Source organism: Hyperolius riggenbachi, chromosome 7 (genome assembly GCF_040937935.1).
Source record: "Hyperolius riggenbachi isolate aHypRig1 chromosome 7, aHypRig1.pri, whole genome shotgun sequence".
NCBI classification, from domain to species: domain Eukaryota; kingdom Metazoa; phylum Chordata; class Amphibia; order Anura; family Hyperoliidae; genus Hyperolius; species Hyperolius riggenbachi.
Window position 1 is genome coordinate 272362180 of NC_090652.1, and position 7527 is coordinate 272369706.

The window sequence follows — 7527 nt, forward strand, 5'->3', positions numbered from 1 at the left end:
GTCTGGCCTGTTGCACACCAGAGGAGTTTTTCTGAGCGTTTTGAGTTTTTAAATCTGCTGCTAATGTTATCCTATGTGTCTGTGCACACTGGAGCAATGAGGTTTTGTAAAAAAAAAAAACCCATAGCATTACATTGGGAAGAGCTTTTGAACCTCATTGCATTGTGGGAAATAACAACTGTTTACTGCTGGGTCCAAGTGCCAAAAAAGCAAGCAGCAGCTACTTTGTGACATCACCTGCCAGCAGTAAAAATGTCACCATGTGGTAAATGTCAGAATGTAAATCAGGGAGAGGATATATTTTACAATGGACAAACACTGACTAAATCATTTATACATAATTATTGTAAAAATGAAGCACTTTTTTGATTACATTATTTTCACTGAAGTTCCTTTTTAACCTCCTTAGCGGTATGCCCAACAACATGTCGGCATACCGCTCACTAATGTCGGGCATACCGCTCACTGGCCTCAGGAGTCCCCCAGGATTAATTAATTTGATCACATGGCTGCAAAACCTTTAGCTAGCACTAGGCTAGCTAGTACAGGTATCCGGCACCCCCGATTGCCTGGGATCCTCCCCGATCCCCCCGTTTATACATTACCCATGCACTGCCGATGTTCCTCAACAAGGGAATTTTTGGGGTAGCCAGCGCTGGATCCCCTCTGGTGAGGAGAAAGGGGGAAGTCTCTTTAGGGTTCAGGTGCCATCGCCTATGCATTCTGCAGCTCCCAGCAGCTTTCCGGCATCCATGCATGGGTTCCAGCATGTCACATGAGCTGATGCGGGTCAGGTGACACTCCGTGAGCTGTACACCGAGGGCGCCAGAAAGCCACTGGGAGCTGCAGAATGCATAGAAAACGCCTCCTGGATGTCGGTGAGTAGTTCCTGCTGCTCGGGTGGGGAGGGGGGGGGGTTTATGTTATTTAACGACGGTTCAAGCAACCGGTAAGCACATGTATCAGGCAATCCCCACCTGTGCCGGATACTGGGGCTCTTGCTGTACTTACTTTGGTAGTGGGAAGCCTTCTGGGGGATTCGGAGGCTTACAAGATCCTTATCGAGCCCACCGCTGCTGTCAGGGACCCTCTCCTTCTAGTAGCCCACTCCCATCTTGTACAAGCATATCAATACTGGGCATGCACCTAAAAGGTCTGCACATGCCCAGTAGAATGTAGTACTTCTGCACGGAGGCAAACAGCCATACATGAGCGGCTACATTCTACTCAGTATGCGGCAACCTTAGTCGCACATGCCCAGTATGGATGAGCTCATTCATAGGACACGGCTGCAAGAATCATATTTAACAAGCTCTTGTTAAATATGTTTAGAGGAACTCAGCGCTGGAACACTGGGCTGCTGGAGGGTCGGAGAAGCCTCTGGACTCTCCAGACACTTCCCATTATTTAGGTAAGTATCAAATTGTTTTTAAAAGACTCTGGCCTGTAGTGGGTCACAGCTTCCATATCTGGTAGTAATGTGCAGTATACTGTACATTCCTTACTACTTAGGCAGCACTGACAGCTTTCTGAAACAGGGATCTGTTGAGCCCTGAAAGTAATCAAAGTTGGATCTTGAACCAGCTATGACTCAACTTTTTCACCTGCCCTGTTTTATTACTGTATGGCCTCCGTACTGGTGTAGAGTCCAGGCAATGACATCACTAGGTGGAGGGACAGGGTTATAGACGGGATGACAGAGGTGGGAGGAACTGTGGCACGGAGTCAAGGGAGATAGCAGGGATGGAGGAGGGTGTGGCTGGGCTTCCAATCTGGAAAACTGAGCCAAGCTTTTACCACTCACTGGGCTGGGCAGAGCCTCATTAGTTCGATCAGCCTGCTCTGCATAACTAGTAAAGCTGTATACTGTACGGCCCTACTACCAAGAAGGGAGGCATTAGCGAGAAAGGGCTTCTTGGCATACGGCAGGTGCCACATAGCGCCTGAACTGGCCGCTGCTGTTGCCACAATGTTATAGTGTATAGTGTTATAGTATAGCCATAATTCAGCGTTCTGGCTATTGCCGGACCCCGAAGTACTTCTCCCGCCAAGTTGCTACGACTCAGAGGGGGAATAGTAATCAGAGTTGGGCTCACAGCTCCCTAAGGACTCGAATTTGTGATTCAAATGAGGCTTAATTGCCTCAGCTGTGCAGCTGGGAGAGGGGGGTTAGTTACCCATAGGTCCTTCGCCTTCTCTGCGTTCCAAACGTCTTGCAAGCGTCCTATAGGATGCGTTACAAGACTCACTACCGCACACTTCCTAGTTCCAGCTTGAAGAAGGAAGTGCGTGGTAGTGAGTCTTGCAACGCGTCCCAAGGGACGCATGCAAGACGTTTGTAACGCAGAGGGACTCGTGAGCCCAACGCTAATAGTAGTGATGCCCAGAATCTCAGCGGCAGCATAGTGAACCATTATTCAGCTCACCTTGCGCCAAAGTGACTGGGTGGTGAAACAGAATGTACGCGGCATTAGGGTGCTTCCACACTGTATGCCCTTCAGTCCAATTTTCAAAGTGCATGCATTCTGATGATCGCAGTGAAACAGTGGTAAACATAGTAACCACGGTGCACTGTACAGAGTGGTGCAATCCTTAAAGTACCCCTGACCTAGTTGTATATACTTTTAAAATTGTTTTATTGCTGGTGCTGTGACTTTGTCACACCACACAGCACCATCATCCTCCCTCCAGCGCCCCCAGTGGCCCCGTTCTGGCAATAATTATAAGCGGGGAGGAAGTGACAGTTCTTCCTCCCCGCTGTGCGTCCATAACTCCGCCCCCTCCACCTCCCGTTTTAGTTCTGTATCTGATTCATTGCACACAGCGCGCAGGGTAGCTGCACTGTGTGCGGACTTGTAGTAACTAAGGTCGGAAGGATATCCAACCTCAATTATCACAAGCCCACACACAGCGCAGCTCCCCTGCATGCTGTGTGCAATGAATCAGATACGGAACTAAAGCGGCAGGTCGAGGGGGCGGAATTATGGACGCACAGCGAGGAGGAAAAGCTGTCACTTCCTCCCCACTCATATTCTACGTTCTGCCTCAGTCGAAGACTACGACTGAGCAGAACGGGGTCCACAGGGGGTACTGGAGGGGGGAGGATTGTGCTGTGATGGTAAAACATTATTAAAAGTTTAAGGGGAGGGGACACCGGGTCAGGTGTACTTTAACCCAATTGAAAACGTAGTGCTTGCTGCAGTTTGCCTGCAATTGTAAACAGGTTAAATGAATTGCCTGAAAGTTATCAGCCACCACTATAGCAGCCTCTGATTAGCAGCTGGCACTATGCCAGCAGCAGTGACAGCCACTGATAAGCAGCTGCCACTGTGCCAGCAGCATTAACAGCTACTGATTGGCAGCTGCCACTGTGTCAGAAGCAGTAATAGCCACTGATTCGCAGCCACAACTATGCCGGCAGCAGTAACAGCCACTGATTAGCAGACACCACTATGCCAGCAGCAGTAACAGCCACTGATTAGCAGCCACCACTATGCCAGCAGCAGTAACAGCCAGTGCTTAGCAGCCGCCACAGTGCTAGCAACTGTAATAGCCACTGATTAGCAGCCACCACTGTGCCAGCAGCAGTAATAGCCACTGATTAGAATCTGGCACTGTGTCATCAACGGTAACAGCCACAGACTAGCAGCCGCCACTATGCCAGCAGCAGTAACAGCCACTGATTAGCAGCTGCCACTGTGCCAGCAGCAGTAACAGCCACTGATTAGCAGCCACCACTGTGCCAGCAGCAGTAACAGCCACTGATTAGGAGCTGCCAATATGCCAGCAGAAGTAACAGCCACTGGTTAGCAGCCGCCACTGTGCCAGCAGCAGTAACAGCCACTGGTTAGCAGCCGCCACTGTGCCAGCAGCAGTAACAGCCACTGATTAGCAGCCACCACTATGCCAGCAGCAGTAATATCCACTGATTAGCAGCCGCCACTATACCAGCAGCAGTAACAGCCACTGATTAGCAGCCACCACTGTGCCAGCAGCAGTAACAGCCACTGATTAGCAGCCACCACTGTGCCAGCAGCAGTAACAGCCACTGATTAGCAGCCGCCACTATACCAGCAGCAGTAATATCCACTGATTAGCAGCCACCACTGTGCCAGCAGCAGTAAGGGCTGGTGCACACCAAAAACAGCTAGCGGTTTTTGAAGCTGTTTTTCAGAGCGATTTTAGGCATGTTTAGAGATATTTTCTAAACATGCCTAGCGTTTTTTGGAGCATTTTTGTGTAGCAGATTTTATATTTTGTTACAGTAAAGCTGTAACTGAACAGCTTCTATAACAAAAATGCTTGGAAAACCGATATAATCTAGCGTTTTTCAGATCAGTTTTCCACTTATACTTTACAGGCAGAAACGCCTCAGAAATCTCAAAAATGCTGCAGGACCCGTGTTTGCGTTTGGGGGAAAAAACGAGCCACTCTGGTGTGCACTATCCCATTGACTAACATTAGCCCAGCGGTTTTCCGTGCCAGCAGCAGTAACAGCCACAGATTAGCAGCCGCCACTGTGCCAACAGCAGTAACATCCACTGATTAGCAGCTGCCACTGTGCCAGCAGCAGTAACAGCCACTGATTAGCAGCTGCCACCGTGCCAGCAGCAATAACAGTCACTGATTAGCAGCTGCCACTGTGCCAGCAGCAGTAACAGCCACTGATTAGCAGCTGCCACTGTGCCAGCAGCAGTAACAGCCACTGATTAGCAGCTGCCACCGTGCCAGCAGCAATAACAGTCACTGATTAGCAGCTGCCACTGTGCCAGCAGCAGTAACAGCCACTGATTAGCAGCTGCCACTGTGCCAGCAGCAGTAACAGCCACTGATTAGCAGCTGCCACCGTGCCAGCAGCTGTAACCTCCACTGATTAGCAACTGCCACCGTGCCAGCAGCAGTAACAGCCACTGATTAGCAGCCGCCACTGTGCCAGCAGCAGTAAGAGCCACTGATTAGCAGCTGCCACCGTGCCAGCAGCAGTAGCAGCCACTGATTAGCAGCTGCCACTGTGCTATCTGCACATGGTAAATGGGTTATTTCCTATGGAAAGGTTTTATTTGACAAAATGTCACAGGCATAGTGGTCCTAACAGTAGTCAGCAAAAATTGTGTTTACTTTTTGCTAGTTCGGCCCCCTAGCACTCTTAACCCCTTCGGGACCAGTACCCTCTGCCCCCTTAAGGACCAGAGGGTGCTGGTCCAGCAAACCGCCGCTTCCCAACGAATCGCCACAATAATTTGCCGCTCCCGCCGGACACCCCACTCTATCCCCGCCGCAGGCTGCTCTCTCTGCCGTCGCTATGACGGCAGAGCGCTGTGCGCCGGTCAGGAGCCGCTTTCATTGGCTCCCTACCCTGTCACTCAATGTAAGCCAGTGGGAACGGCTTACAGTAATGACAGGGCCAGGAGGCAATGAAAACGGCTCCTGCCCGGCGCACAGCGCTCTGCCGTCATAGAGGCGGCAGGGCATCACATTGCGGCGGGGGCGGGCGGTCAATGGGACGTAGAGTTTACGTCCGGTCAGAACCGCAGCGCCCCCTGCCCGCCGTAGATTCATACTCGCTCGGTCCGCAGGTAGTTAAGAACGGTGATGTGGCTCTTGGACTAAAAAGTTTGTATGCCCCTTTATTAGAGGTAACATAGGCATTGCATGTTTGATGTGTCACGCAATTTGCTTAGCACACTACATAGATTACGTAACACCCTGCTAAACTTTATGCACGCCCTCTGTGCATGTACATTTTATGGAGGTTTGTGACTATACCCCATTGTTTCATAAAAATCTATTTATTCGGTCATCATTCTAGAAACTCCATTTAATAGCAGCAATTTCGTAAAAGACCACTATCACGGAAATATTAAAATTTAAAACATGTAAACACATACAAATAAGTGCAATTCTTCCAGAATAAAACCAGCCATAAATTACTTTACTCTTACGTTGCTGTCACTTACAGTAGGTAGTAGAAATCTGACAGAACTGACAGGTTTTCAACTAACCCACGTCCTCATGGGAGGTTATCAGGGTTTTTTTTACTTTCAATAGTACTTAGTGAATGGTAGTTGCTCTGTCCAACTGCCAAAAAAAGTGTACAGTGAACAGGGAGGCTGGCCAGCATCATTGTATAAATGGGAAAACGGAGGAGCGCTGTGATGAATAGCGGAAAATATGCCGCATGTTCTGACAGTAAGGCGGCTGATTCCGCGCCTTATGATGCGGCGCTTTGTCCGCGTCAGCATGCGGATGGGTTGTCTGGAACTGGTGGTGCACATGGGAGGAATGGCGTGGGGGCCGCCGCGTGTTCTGACGGTAAGGCGGCGGATTCCGCGTCCAGTGCGGCGGTTTCCCCGCAGCAACATGTGTCTGGGCTGTCTGGACCTAGTAGTGCACACAGATGGAGAGCTACGCGCGCGCGCTGCAAGACAAGCTCTTTATACCAATAGGAGGAAGATCAGCTGATCAGGGCGGTCAGCTGATCCCTGCTCAGTAAGTGATTGGTTGATGGGAGCTGGGCGGCGCTGTGGGGCGCTTTACTATATATATCTCCTGCTGTTCAGTTGCTGGTTGTCTGGCGTTGCGAATGCCTATGTGTTAGCACTCAGACCTTAGTCAGATCCTTCAGTGTGGTGGAACCAGGAGGACCTGGGAATCCACACTTAGCCAGTTACTGTTTATCATCTGTGTTATTCTCTAGCATAGTTCCAGGGTGTTGAGATCACGGCCCTCACACCCCAGACTAGGAATACTGTATATCATCTGTGTTATTCTCTAGCATAGTTCCAGGGTGTTGAGATCACGGCCCTCACACCCCAGACTAGGAATACTGTATATCATCTGTGTTATTCTCTAGCATAGTTCTAGGGTGTTGAGATCACGGCCCTCACACCCCAGACTAGGAATACTGTATATCATCTGTGTTATTCTCTAGCATAGTTCCAGGGTGTTGAGATCACGGACCTCACACCTCAGACTATGCCTTGTACTGATATCTGTTATGACCTGTAGCTTTCCTGACTATTCTTCTGATCTCTGATTTGGTACTTTGTATATCTGATACTCTGTTGCCGACCCGGCCTGTCTGACCTTCTGGCTGTCACCCCCCGCATGGTGTCCAGCCTTTCCGCAGGGGTCCCCTGCTCTACAGAGGGGACACTGCTCCTTATCAGTCAGGGACTCCCTCTCCAGGTGTCCTTGACTGCAGTAGGGTCTTCTCTACTTATTGGACCACCTGCTACCCCGGTGGTCCAAAGGTTACTGTTGCACCAAAATACTTACACACTCAGGTGTCTAGAGGTTAGACATATTTGATTATTGGCGATTCTGCAGATCCCCAATAATCAGGTATATCTGTATTCTTGGGGATACTGCAGATCGCCAAGAATCAGATTCTCTCTCTGGTTGCTGACACCCATCGTTACAAGCGCTCCATAGTGTAAAAACAGATTTATTAGGTTAAAATGCGCATAAAACAATTGCACGTACGAGAGTAGATGCATACAAGCATATCAAATGGAACCCTGGGGC